The sequence below is a fragment of the Octodon degus genome, unplaced genomic scaffold, assembly GCF_000260255.1.
Source record: "Octodon degus isolate 3935 unplaced genomic scaffold, OctDeg1.0 scaffold00006, whole genome shotgun sequence".
NCBI lineage: Eukaryota > Metazoa > Chordata > Mammalia > Rodentia > Octodontidae > Octodon > Octodon degus.
In genome coordinates, this window is record NW_004524582.1 from 10,832,944 (window position 1) to 10,846,888 (window position 13,945).

The following is a 13,945-nucleotide window of genomic DNA, read 5'->3' on the forward strand; positions in this document are numbered from 1 at the left end:
TATCGTGTAGTCAGAGTTTATCAAGACACAGAAAAGTAAAAACTCTAGTTCTGAAGGCCCTACAAAATCTGAGTCGAACAAGCGGCAGTTCCCCATCCCTTCCCGGCCCTCCCCCCTCCTCCCTGTTCTGCCAGCAGTCTTGCTGGCTTGCCAAGAGCCACCCAGGAACAGACTTCCTCTCTAATCTGTCGCATCTGTTCACCCACTCCTACTCCCCACTAATCCCTCCAAACGCACTGTTTTCCACAAATGGGCAAGAGACAACTGGAAGGGACACCACAAGCCTGATGCCTCCGGCTCTGGCTACTTGGTTTGTTCTGCTTCTTCTGATACGCAGAAGCAGCCGCCTTCCTTCTATCCAGCAAAGTTGCACTTAAGAACTCTTTAGTCACAGCGTCAGTTCCAAAGTTCCTGTCCACAAAGCCCAGCCTTTGTCACTTGCACTTTTGTGCACATCAGTTTTACGCCCATGACTTGGTTATATTTATCTGGGAATGGTCCTGACTCGAGGCATGGGAAAGTCAGGAGGCTTGGGCGGTATTTATGGTTCAGTAATTGCCTTGCTGTGGGGCCCTGGCTCAGGAAGTAATCCTTTCTGAGCCTACATTTCTCCATTTCAAAAACAAGGAGGCATCTAACAGGCAAGAGCTATTTGTCAGATACACAGAAATCTGCTCATCAAGGACTGATCTATCTTCTTTCCTTTGTTTACCTTTTTAGTTAATTTAGTAGTATCCCCAAAGCATCCTTGGTATCCATGAAACTTGTTTAGATAACTTAGTACTAATCTACTACAGATCAAAATATACATCCCCCCAAATTCCTATGCTTCAGCCCTAACCTCCAAAGTGGTGACATTAGTAGGGTGGAACATTTGGAAGGGAACCGGCTCCCAAGGCTAGAGACCTTCCCACCTTTGTAAGGAGAGGAAGAGACATCTAGAGCTGCTCCGTCCACCTCATGAAGATCCACTGCAAAGGCGGCGTTCAGCAATGCAGACCCATCAGCGCCAGAAAGGAGAGTAAACGGAGTCCCAGGCATTCAGTCTGCCAGCACCTTCCTCTTGGCCATCCGGTATTCAGAACTTGGGAGATGCATCTAAGCCCCCCATCTGTATCCTAGCAACGCAAGCTCCAAGACACTGTCTACTCTGTCTCTCCATATTCATGTGGTCATGAGTAAACATCAGTGTACATCTCTGAAGACATAAAATAAGGTGTTTGTCATGGAGATATACATTTTTTCCTTTTTCTTCAACATCCACTGGAATCACTGTTAAGTCATCTGGTTTAGTTCCAGTTTGTTCCTTACTTGCAACTAGGGTGAAGCTGTACTGTAATTTATTCAACTATTCCCATATCTATGATTCACTTTTGCCATGATTTAAATATAATACATGTCTGTGTAAACACGTCCTTAACGTTTGAGGTTTTTACTCCTATGGGATAGATTCCTGGGGCTGGGAATTTGAATCATTTATGTATGCATTTTACTCATAAAAATATGGCCATATTGCTTTCTCAAAAGTCAGCATAAGCAGCGGTGGCTGTCAGTCCCATTTTTCATCTAAACTCATGTGTCGCTGTAACTTTGCAAGCAGCCTCTCTGCACACAAACTTGAGCCTCTTTTCCTACAAGTGGTGGCCATGTGCGATTGCTTCCTGCAAACTGTCTGTTCAGCTCTGTTGGCTCAGTTTTCTATTGCAGAGTTTGTCTCTGTCTGATTTGTTCGTTTTGTAAAATTCCTTTGTATGCTTTGGTTACTCATTCTCTGCCTGCTGTCTGGGCCAACCAGGTCTTCCCCTGCTCACCATCTAGTGTGTATTTGTTGATGTAGTGTCCTCATCTGTTTTGGTTGCTACTATAACAAAAGGCCTTAGACTAGGTAATTTAAAAGCAACCAAAATTTAGTGTTCACAGATTTATAGTATGAGAAGTCCAAGATCCAGAGGGCAGCAGATTTGATATATGGCAAAGGCTTGCTCCTCCTTGATGAATTCTTGTGTGTCCTCACAATTATGGTTCAGTAATTGCCTTGCTGTGGGACCCTGGCTCAGGAAATAATCCTTTCTGAGCCTACATTTCTCCATTTCAAAAACAAGGAGGCATCTAACAGGCAAGAGCTATTTGTCAGATACACAGAAATCTGCTCATCAAGGACTGATCTATCTTCTTTCCTTTGTTTACATTTTTAGTTAATTTAGTAGTATCCCCAAAGCATCCTTGGTATCCATGAAACTTGTTTAGATAACTTGGTACTAATCTACTACAGATCAAAATATACATCCCCCCCAAATTCCTATGCTTCAGCCCTAACCTCCAAAGTGGTGACATTAGTGGGGTGGAACATGACGAAGAGAAGGCCGAGTTCCCTCAGGCCTCCTTTGTAAGGGCACTACTGCCATTCATGAAGGCGGAACCCGATCGCCGGCCAAAGGCCCTGTCTCTTGCTGCTTCACCTTGGGTGGGGGGAGATGCAAGTATATGATTTTGGGGGTGGTAGATATATCCAGACTATAGGAATTAGTTTCTATAATCTTTTCCAAACAGAAAAAGGGTTATTTTTCTGTATATCTGTCTATAAGTTTCAAAATTTCTAGTCACTCATAAAACTCTGATTTATCTTAAGTTTTCCATGTGATTTTCTAAGAAGTGTTATTGGTGTTTACATTTGTCATGGACCAGGCTATGCAAGGGTTAAATTGCTGACCCATACAGGGATCTCTGGGTGTCTTGGAAATAACCCATGTTTACAGTGCTCTGAAATCAATACAACACCAAAGACATGGGCCGTCCACACTTCCTATTCCAGAGCCATAAAGCTGCCAACTTCAGAGGTCAGGCTGTCCTGTTAACTGACATAATTTACCAATTGGAGAAGTCTTTGAACTAATTTCCCAAGGTCCTACTCAGTTCCTACCTGGCCTCAATATTCCCTCCTTTGTTTGAAAAACAAATAAATACAGGCTATTTTGAGAAGCCCATGTTTTCTCCCAGAGAGTTTTGAGCTTCCTGGAGCCCCCCCCCCCCGAAACCACACCAATGGTCTCTATTTAAGATGTCTACTGTATGCTCATTTTTGGAAATTGGGGCTCAGCCAAGTCCCCGATAAGATTCACATGTAGGTCTTTAACTCACCTAGAATTTACTTCCTCCCGACCAGTCAATCAGTTATTCTATATTCTAATTTAATACTTCATTCTTCTGCAGGGAACATTGTCCGTGCTGGCCTGATTATGGGCTTGAGTGATCCTCCTGTCTCATCATCCGGAGTAGGTGAAACTATAGGCACACAACACAGCATCCCCCATGGAAAATCATTTTTAGAAACGCTTCTATTACAGAATAATTTACATATTGTAAGTCTCCTTTGTTGAATGACTTTAGTAAGCTCATAGTTTGTGACCATTGTGGCAATCCAATTTTAGAATACTTTTATACCTCCAAAAGTTCTTTTTGCCTCTTAACCCTCCACATATTTGTTCTCTGTGCCTCTAAATTTGCCTTTTCTAGATACAAAAAATCACCTTTGTCCTGCTAGAAACTACACATAGTTCTGTTCAGCATTCTCTGCTTTGTGCTATTGATTCATTTATCTATCCTACAGCCTAATATGAACCAAGAATATGAAGAGTTTTTCAAAAGAAAATGCAAATGGTTCTTAAGTGATGCTCCATCTCACTCTTAAGAGGAAAAAATAGTACACATGAAGACTATTCTAGGTTGCTATTTTTTGCCTCTTAAGTTGGCAGTAACCCAGAAGTTTCATAACACACTCTTTCGATGAAGTTTTGTGTGAATACATTCTTATTCATTGCTGGTAAGACCATAACCCCTCAGGCTGACCCCTACATAAGGCAGTTTGGCAAAATTTCAAATGTGTATTCCCAGCAGTTCTATTTTTGGGAAATTATTGTATAGATATATTTTTTTGGTTAAAGATTAGAAGATGTATATTTTTGTAGCACTGCTTGTAGTAACAAGATATTAAAAATAACTCCAATATCCAACAAGAGGATTAGTTAAATTTATAAAGTAGAAAGTTATACAATCAATAACAAGAAAACTCTTTTTTTGTTTTAATATTTATTTTTATTCTAAAGAGAAAAATAATAAAAATAATGACACAAAACTTCAGAACAGGATAGTAAGAGAGTAACAATAGTTAATACATTGCTTATTGTTATCTTCAAAGTAATTGTTTAGATTACAAGAAATAGGAAAAATTGATCAAGTAATATAAAAACAAGCCATTCTTTTCAATGAACTAATAATAATTAGTAGTTTAGCTATCCTATCTCTCTCTATATATACACACATAACTACATATATGCATATATATGTATAACTATCTTGTATGTAAATATATACAAGATACACTATATAGTACATACATACATGTATCTATTTATTTACCTTTATTTATTTACATTTATTTACTTTTCACTTATTACTCTTTCTTTTCTCCTTTTCCTTATCCCAGTTTCTCTTTCCTTTTGTACAGTTTCTTTCCATTTCCTTGTCTATTGTACCTTTTGGGAAAACTCTTTTTATACTTACCACCATTTTTCTTTTTTAATACCAGGGATCAAACTCAGGACCTTGCACTTTCCAGGTAGGTGTTTATACCGCTGAGTCATCTCCCAGCCTCTATACTTACCACTATTGCAGAAACTTACGTTGAAACAAGATTCAGGTGCAATATATGTTACTCTCCACACAAAAATATGGAAAAACACATTCTGTCTCTGTATCTTGCTTCTGTATGTATGAAGAAACCCTGGAAGGCTGTATGTGATGGGGAGTGAGAGGGAACAAGGCACATGCAGGACATAGGTGGGAGAAATATTCTCACTGTACCTTTTTAAAGATGACTACTATACAAAATTTGTACTTATCCAAGATCTTTCTTTTGTTTTTTTCTCAGACATTCATGCTTCCATACATTTTGAGATAAATGTCCAACTCGTGGCTTCCCAACACTGCTGGAATTCCAAGAGAAGTTGTGTTACATTTATATCATTGTAATTTCAGTAGAGTGGGCTTTTCAGTTAGATCGTCTTCTCAAGCAAAACAGAAATATTTTTCTATTAAGATTTTGTTCTGCATCTCTGATGTTATAATTTTGGGTTTGTGTTAAGTTTATTCCTCATAAAATATTCTTCCTTTTGAATGAAACATTATTTCCCATTCTCTGTTCCAGGTGCTGCTGGCTGCTGAAATGCACTCCGTTCTATTAATTTGCATAGTGTTTCATAAGATGATTTTGGATTTTGTAGGTATATAACCATGTGAATACAGATAATCTATATTCTCTCAATTTTTGTAGCATTTATTTTACTTTCTTGTCTCAATAAATATATTAGACCACCAAGAAGATAATAATTTAATGGTTAAATTTAATTTAATGGTTATGAGTTTTCAACTTCTGATTTTCTTTCTTTCTTCTTTCTTTCTTTCTTTCTTTCTTTCTTTCTTTCTTTCTTTCTTTCTTTCTTTCTTCTTATTTTATGTATTTGGTACAGGGTCTCATTACACAGCCCTGACTCTTAATGACCTTCCTGCTTTCAGCCTCCCCAGCACTGGGATTACAGGCATCTGCCACCATGCCTGGCCTTGGTGCCGGCTCAGCATGCCCGGGGGCAGAGCCAGTGCGGCATGTGTACCAGGGATCAAATCACAGTCCCTGCACTTGCCTAGGCAGGTGCATAGTCTGCTGAGCTATCTCTCCAGCCCTCAATTCCTGGTTTTATTCTTGGTTTTAGCACTTAATATTAGGTTCAGCCATATGAAATTGTTTTATGGGTCCAAAAGGGCTGAAAATTGATTGCATATTTCATCTGATTCTGTGTAAAGCCTTGCTCTTAGCTGCCATATCTATTCTGTATAACATTTTTATTCAAAATATCTGCTAAATGTTTTTGGAGGGGTAGGTATTGGGAATCAAACTTAGGATCTTTAGTTTACCAGGCAAGCGCTGTGCCACTGAACCATATCCTAAATTTTATGAAGTACTGCTAAATTTTATCACAGATGCCTATTCTTTTAATATTGTGACATACTGTTATATCAGTCACTCCGAAGAGCTATATTTCCAAGTACTACAACTCAAGCATTCCTCTGACTTGGGACATGCACATGACTTAAGCAAACTGAACACTAACTGTGACCCAATCATAACTTGATAAATACCTGCCAATACAATTGATCCTCTTGGAAAGGCCACCACCCACTGCCTGCCTGCAAGCCTAGTTCTGTGTGGTACTAAGGCATGGGATATTTTGCTTAGTCATGAGAGGCCATCCAAGACATTCTACCCATTGTATTATCTGAAGAGATTCACATAAGTGACTCAGTCTTGACATTAGGAGAAGAACCACTCAAATGAGCCTAGCCAAACCATGGACCCACAAGGAATAATACCTTGTCATTAACTTGAGCCATCAGGCTCTAGGGTCATTTGCAATGCAAAAATAAACCATTGGAAAAATAGTCCAGTACTGAATCATATTACTTGGTTTTTGGATATTAAACTACTTGTGAATTTTGTAATAATTCTAAAATTATTTGAAATTACTATGTGTTTAGTTCATTGTTGAATTCTATTGACTGATTTTTAATTTTGTATCTATATTTAACTGATTGATTTTTCTCTTTAAATATGAGCTGTTTTTATTTTTATATGACCTACAATTATTTAAGCAACATTTTAATTATCCATACATAAAAGTTAAAAATCAACTATGACACCATTGGGTATATATCTATTTCATAGTGCTTTTTAAGTCACTTTTCCAAATCTTCCATAGTTATTAATGTTTACTTGATTTTTTGTTCATTTACGATTTCTTCTGATATGTTGTACTTTTTTTTTAACCTGGTTTCGCAGATGAAGGCATGTATACTCTGTGCAATAGTGCAGGAAAATAAAGACAAGTATAGATTTTCCTGAGGTACTAATTTTACTCCAAGGTTTGGGAAAAGTGGTTTTTTATAAATTTAAATAGATATGGATGCCTTCATATATGTTATGCTTTTCAATTGTGTATCACAGATGAGTTCAAATTCTTCTATATATATGTGGTTGTGCCTTCTTTTAAATTTTCTCTTTTATTCTTTTTATACAGGGTCTTGCCATACAGTTCAGATTCATAGTGATCCTCTTGCCTCAGCCTCCCTAGTGCTGGGATTACAGGTTTGTACCACCATGCCCAGTTTTCTGGGACCAGCATGGCATGAGATACCAGAGATCAAACTCAGGAACTTGTTCTTGCCAGGCAGGTGCTTAGACCACCGAGCTATCTCACCAGTCTCTTAAGTTTTTATTTTATTTTATTTTTTTATTTTTTTTAAATCTTTATTTATTGAGTGTGTGTGTGTGTGTGTGTGTGGCCAAGCTCAGCCCACCAGGGGGGCGGGGCTGGCTGGCATGTGGTGCTGGGGGATTGAACCGTGGTCCCTGTGCTTTGCTAAGCTTGTTCTAAGTAGGTGCTTTAGACCACTGAGCCATCTCACCAGCCCCCAAGTTTTTATTATTATATTTTTATTATCTAAAGAGAATACAAAATATTTTTAAAAATTAGAAATGACATAAAACTTCACCAACTAAAACAATAAGAACTTAACAGTGGTTGCTATATTTACTAAGGTTCTTTTCAAATTAGTTGTTAAGATTACCAGATATAAGCATTCAAAATGAGTTTTAAAATGTTATAAGGAATTAAAAAGTACAAGAAAAAAAATTAAGCATCAGGGGCCAGGGAGATGGCTCAGTGGAATAAGTGCTTCCCTGGCAAGTGCAAGGGTCTGAGTTTAATCCCTGGTTCCACAAAAAACAAACAAACAAACAAACAAAAAAAAAAAAAAACAGAAAAAAAAAAAACAAAACAAAAAAAAATTAAGCATCAACAGCTCCTCTCTGTAGACAATATCATGTTTGCTCCTATGGGTCTGATTTATTTCACTTCTGACTATGGTCTGTAGCTGCCATTTACATAGCAAAACTTCCAATTTATCTTTTTTTATAGCTGAGTAACACTCCATTGTGTAAAAACCCCACATCTTTTATATGCATTAGTTGATAGGCACTTGGAATGTTTCTAAGATTTAGCAATGGCAAATTGCACTGCTATAAACATGGGTGGTATGATGTTTTCATTCATTTAGAAAATTACCCAGAAGGGGAATAGCTGAGTTGAATGGGACCTTTAAACCTAGCTCTTCAAGAAATCTTCACACTGATGTCCACAGTGGTTGTACCAGTGTGTGTTCTTACCAGCAGCAGAGAAGGTTTCCTCTTCCCCACAGAACTTCCAGCATTTCTTCTTGGCTGACCTCTTGATGACAACCATTATTTCTGGGGTGAGATGGAATCTCAGTGTTCTTTTAATTTGCATTTCTCAAATAATGTTGAGCATTTTTTCACATACTTATTAGCCATCTGCATCTCATCATCTGAGAAATGTATGTTCATCTCAGATGCCCATTTATGGATTGGGTCTTTGAATATTGGGAGCCTGATTTTTTAAAATCCTTTATACGTTCCAGACAGAAGTTCTCTGTCAGAGGGACAGTTGGCTATACTTTTTCCAATTCCTGGGTTTTCTTTTTACTGTGTTGGTGATTTCTTTCTTTTTTTGTATTTTAGGGAAGGGTCTACAGCGTGTTCAGGGTCTCACTACTAGATTGTACTCATAGTGATCTGCCTGTTTACAGCCTCCCAAAAGCTGGGATTACAGGTGTGTGCCACCACACCCAGTCTCAATTGCCATCTCTGTGTGCCCCCGGGGGCAGAGTGGGCAGGCAGGCCTGGGGATTGAACCCCCAGCCCTTGTGCCTGATTGCAGGCACTTTAATCTGCTCAGCTATTTGGCTGCCCTGGTGATTTCTTTTGATGAGCAGAAACTTTCCAAAAAGTTGAGATCTCAGTTGTTGATGCTTTGAAGCATTTCCCATGCAGTTTGAATTTGTTCATGAACTCTCCATCTATCTCATGTCTTCAAGATTTCTAGCTACTCTCACTTCTAGGAGATTTAATACTTCTGCTTTTAATATTTAGATCTTTGATCCTTTTGTTTATTGCACAGTGATAGACATGGGTCTAATTTTAGTCTTTGGTATGTGGAAAGCCAGTTTTTCCAGCACCATTTATTAAAGAAGCTGTTTTTCTTCCAGTGAACATGATTCACCCCTTTGTTAAAGATAAGGTGGTTGAGTGCATTTGGCGTTGTGTCTGTATCTCTTAATCTGCACCACTGATCCTCAGGTCTGGTTTTTTTTTTTTTGCCAGTATCATGTTGATTTCATTACAGTAACTGTGTAGTAGTACAATTTCAAACTAGGGATTGTGATGCCCTCTACCTTTCTTTTGTTGCCTACTATAGCTTTTGCCATTCTAGATCTCTTCTGGTTCCAGATGAGTTTTAGGAATGTTTTCTTTAAATCTGTAAAGCATGCTGATGGTATTTTAATTGGGATTGGACTGGATTTGTATAACAATTTGGGAGTATGGCCATTTTTACAATGTTGGTTCTTCCTATACAGAAGCAAGAAATATCTATCGATTTTCTGACATCTGCTTAGATTTGTTTTCTCAGAGTGCTATAACTTTCACTGTATAAATATTTTATTTCTTTTGCGAGATTGACTCCTTAGTATTTCATTTTGGGGCAGGTGTTATTATAAAAGGCATGATTTCCCTAATTTATCTTCTGGTGTACAGAAATGTTACTGATTTCTGAGTGTTGACTTTGTATCCTGCTACACTACTGAATTTAGTTATTATTATTATTTTTTTTTTAGGCATATCCAGGGATTGAACTCAGGCCTTTGCACTTGTCAGGCAAGTGCTTATTCTACTGAGCTAACTCCCCAGCCCCTGATTTTGGTTATTAGATGTACAAGTTGATTGGTGGAGTTTTTGGAGTCCTTTGTGTAGACTATTATGTTATTTTCAAATAATGATAATTTTGCTTCTTCATTTCTAGTCATTATTTCTTTTTTCTTTCTCTTGTCTAATGTTTCTAGAACTATATTGAATATGAGTGGTGACAGTGGATATCCTTGTCTTGTTCTTGATTTTAAAGTTAAGACATTCAGTTTTTGTCCATTTAGTATGATGTTGGCTGCTGGTTTGTCATAGATGGCTTTTATAAAGTCAAGGTCAAGACCATGCATTCTGATTTTATGTAGGGTTTTTATCATGAATGAGTGTTGGACTTTGTCAAAAGCTTTTTCTGCATCTATAGAGATCATGTGATTTTTGTCGTTGGCTCAGTTGATGTGGTGTATTACACTTATGGATTTGCATATATTGACTCATCCCTGCATTTCTGGGATGAATCCTACTTGGTTGTGATATGTAATCTTTTTTAAAGATTTGCTGCATTCTGTTTTCTAATATTTTATTGAGGATTTTTGCATCTATGTTCATTAGGCAGATGGGCCTGTAGTTCTCTCTTTGGTTGGGTATTTCTCTGGTTTTAGTCTTTGTAATAGTGGCTCCATGAATGAGTTTTGAAGACTTGCTTCCTTTTCAATTTCACTGAAGAATTTGAGAAGAGTTGGCATGAAATCTTCTCCAATGTTCTTGTAGAATTTAGCTGTGACTCCTTCAGGACCTGGGCTTTTATTTGTTGGTAAGTTTCTGACTACATTTTCAATTTCATTCCCTAAAATCAGGTTATTCTTTTACATCTTCTTGATTCAGCTTTAGTAGTTTGTATGTATCTAGGAATCTGTCCCTTTCTTTTGTGTTTTCCATTCTGTGAGAGTAAAGGTTTCAGAAGTAGGTATTGATGATCTTCTGAATTTCTCTAGGGTCTGTAGAGATTTCACTCTTCATTTTTTATTGCATACATTTGAATTTTTTTCTTTCCTGTTTTTCATAAGGTTGCCTAGGAGTTTATCAATTTTATTTATACTTTGAAGGAACCAACTCTTTGATTCATTAATCCTTTGTATTGTTTTCTTCATCTCCATTGCATTAATTTCTGCTCTAATTTTTGTAATTTCCCACCCTCTTTGGGCTTACCTTATTCCTCTTTTTCTAGGAACTTGAGGTGCAGCATAAGACTGTTTATTTGGCTCACTCTGTCTCCCTGATACGAGCATTTACAGCTATAAATTTCCCTCTTAGGACAGCTTTCATTGCATTGCAGCAGTTCTGGAAGGTTGAACCAGAACCTGTGTTAGATTGTAAATATACACTTTTGTTAGATTGTAGATATTGTTTAATTTTTTTCTTTAATTTCATCTGTGACCTTTTGATTGTTCAGGAGGGTGTTATTAAATGTCCCTGTGTTTATGGAGTTTTGCTGCTGCTTTTGTCAATAATTTCCAGTTTTCTTACACTATAGTCAGAAAAATGCATGGGATAATTTCAATTCCTTTGCATTTGCTCAAGCATTATCTATGCTAATATATGGTCTATTTTGGAGACCATCCAATGTGCAGCTGAGAAGAATGTGTATTCTGATAATGTTGGGTAGAACACTTTGGATAGGTCTACTAAGTTCATTTGTTCCCAAGTTTGGCTTAGTTCTGTTATTTCTTCATTTATATTTTGCCTAGTTTATCTATCTCTTTAAGATAGTGGACGTTAAAGTGTCCCATTACAATTGTGTTATTGATCATTTGATTTTTTATGTCTCTTAAAATTTGTCTTATGTAGTTGGGTGCTCCTACATTGGGTGCATATATATTTATGATTGTTGTCTCTTTCTCTTGCAGTTTTCCCTTGAAAAGTATGTAGTAACCTTTTTTAAGCTCTTTTAATCATTCTTGGTTTGAAGTTGACACTGTTAGCAACCAGATATTTACTCTTGATTTTTTTCTGGATTCCTACCCTAAGGAATATTGTTTTCCATCCTTTGACTTTCAGTCTATGAATTTCCTTTCAAGTTAAATGTGTTTCTGGTATACAGCATACTGTTGGATTTTGTTTTTTGATCTATTTTGCTGGTCTGCTTCTTTTGTTTGGTGAATTGTGCCCATTCACATTGATGATTATAACTGGTATGTATTGGCTTATCCAATGTTCCCTTCTTTTGCCCTCTGTTCAATTGCTTTCTCTGCTTTGTGGTTCCTTTTCTGTTGTTCTTAAATTTGTGGTTATTTCTTTCTTTTTCTAGAATATTTGTCAGCAGTCTTTGTAGGGTTGATTTGGTGGACATAAATTTCTTCAGTTCTTTGTCATGGAAGTATCTTATCTCTCCATTAAATTTGCTAGTTTTGCAGGGTCCATCAATCTGGGTTGGAAGTAGTTTTTCTTTCAGGACATGAAATATTTCACTCTAAGCTCTTCTTGATTTGATGGCCTATAGTGAAAAATCTGGCATAATTCTGATGGGCTTTCCATTGTAGGTGATCTATTTATTTTTTCTTTTTTTTTTTTTTTTTTTTTTGCAGAACCAGGGATTGAACTCAGGCCCTTGCACTTGCCAGGGAAGTGCTTATTCCACTGAGCCATCTCCCTGGCCCTCTATTTCTTTTTTCTAACAGCTTTTTCTTTTTCTTTTTTTTTTTTTTTTGTGGATCCAGGGATTGAACTCAGAGCCTTGCACTTGCCAAGGAAGCGCTTATTCTACTGAGCCATCTCTCCAGCCCCTCTAACAGCTCTTGATATTCTATTCTTTTGATGAATTTCTGAGATCTTGATTATTATTTGTCTAGGTGTAGATTTATTTTTATAATGGCTAATTAGAGTTCTATATACCACATTTTTTGTATGTCAGATTCTTTTCCCATGCTTGGAAAATTTTCTGCTACTATGTCTGCAAATAGCCTTTTTATGTCATTTGTGCTAACTCCTGCTGCTTCATTGACACCTCCTAATATTATATTGTTTTTCTTTGCATCATCTTGTAGCTGCCGAATTGTTATTTCCTGGTTCCTTGTTAATTTTAAGAGATCTTTATTTTCGCGTTCACTAGGTGCAATGCCGTCTTTATGGTCTGACAGCCTATTTTCAGTTTACTTTAAGTGTTCTTTCCAGGTTTTAATGGACTTCTTAGTTTCATGGATATTTGCTTTAATCTGTTTCATGTACTCTAATTCTTTTTGTATTGTTCCTTCAATGTTTCCATCATTCTTATTGCTCCTGCAACATGCATCCCAGTTCTTTTTGGTAAGAGAACATTGATTTTTCTTTACGGTACCTCCTCCCGCACCCTGAATCTAAGTGATTCTATCTCCATGCTCAAAAGTACAGGCCCATAACTCTATCTCAACCACAGGCTATATCTATTCAGTGATTGGCCCAGAAATGAACACGTGATACAAAATAGGTCAATGAAATTTCCTTTCAGGGCTTGCTAGTATTATTGTGAAAAAGGCTTTGTCTTTGCAAGACTTTTATTACTATAACATAAAATTACTTAGAGCTGCTACAGCCTGTCTCTGATGCCACTAGCAAGCCAGCTTGAGGATGAAGCTAACACTGAGAAATACAGATACATGGATTCTTAATGATAAGTTATGCACTGCTCACCACATCTGGAGCTGATTCACCATGTGAATATTCTATGTGAGTAAATTTCCACTTCTGTTTAATGAGTTAGAGTTGGGAATCTGTCCCACAGGATAGGATAAGTTCTGATGAACAGAGACCACATGGTGTTGTTTTCCATAGGAAGCCAGCCTCTTGGCAGAGAAGATCAAGTCATTGTGGCTTCACTTCTCTGGCTTCTCCAGATGCAGCCCTTATTGACTCCGAATGAAAGCAACCCTTCCCTGGGCCATTTTAATACTCTAACTTCCACACATTTACTTCTTTCCATTGTCTCATCATCTCTTAATGATGGTATTAAAGATAACAGGAAAAATGAAAACAAACCAGACCTAAACTTTTTTTTTGCATTTTTTTAGGGAAGGGTCTACAGGGTGTTTAGGGTCTCACTACTAGATCAGACTCATAGTGATCTGCCTGTTTACAGCCTCCCAAGAG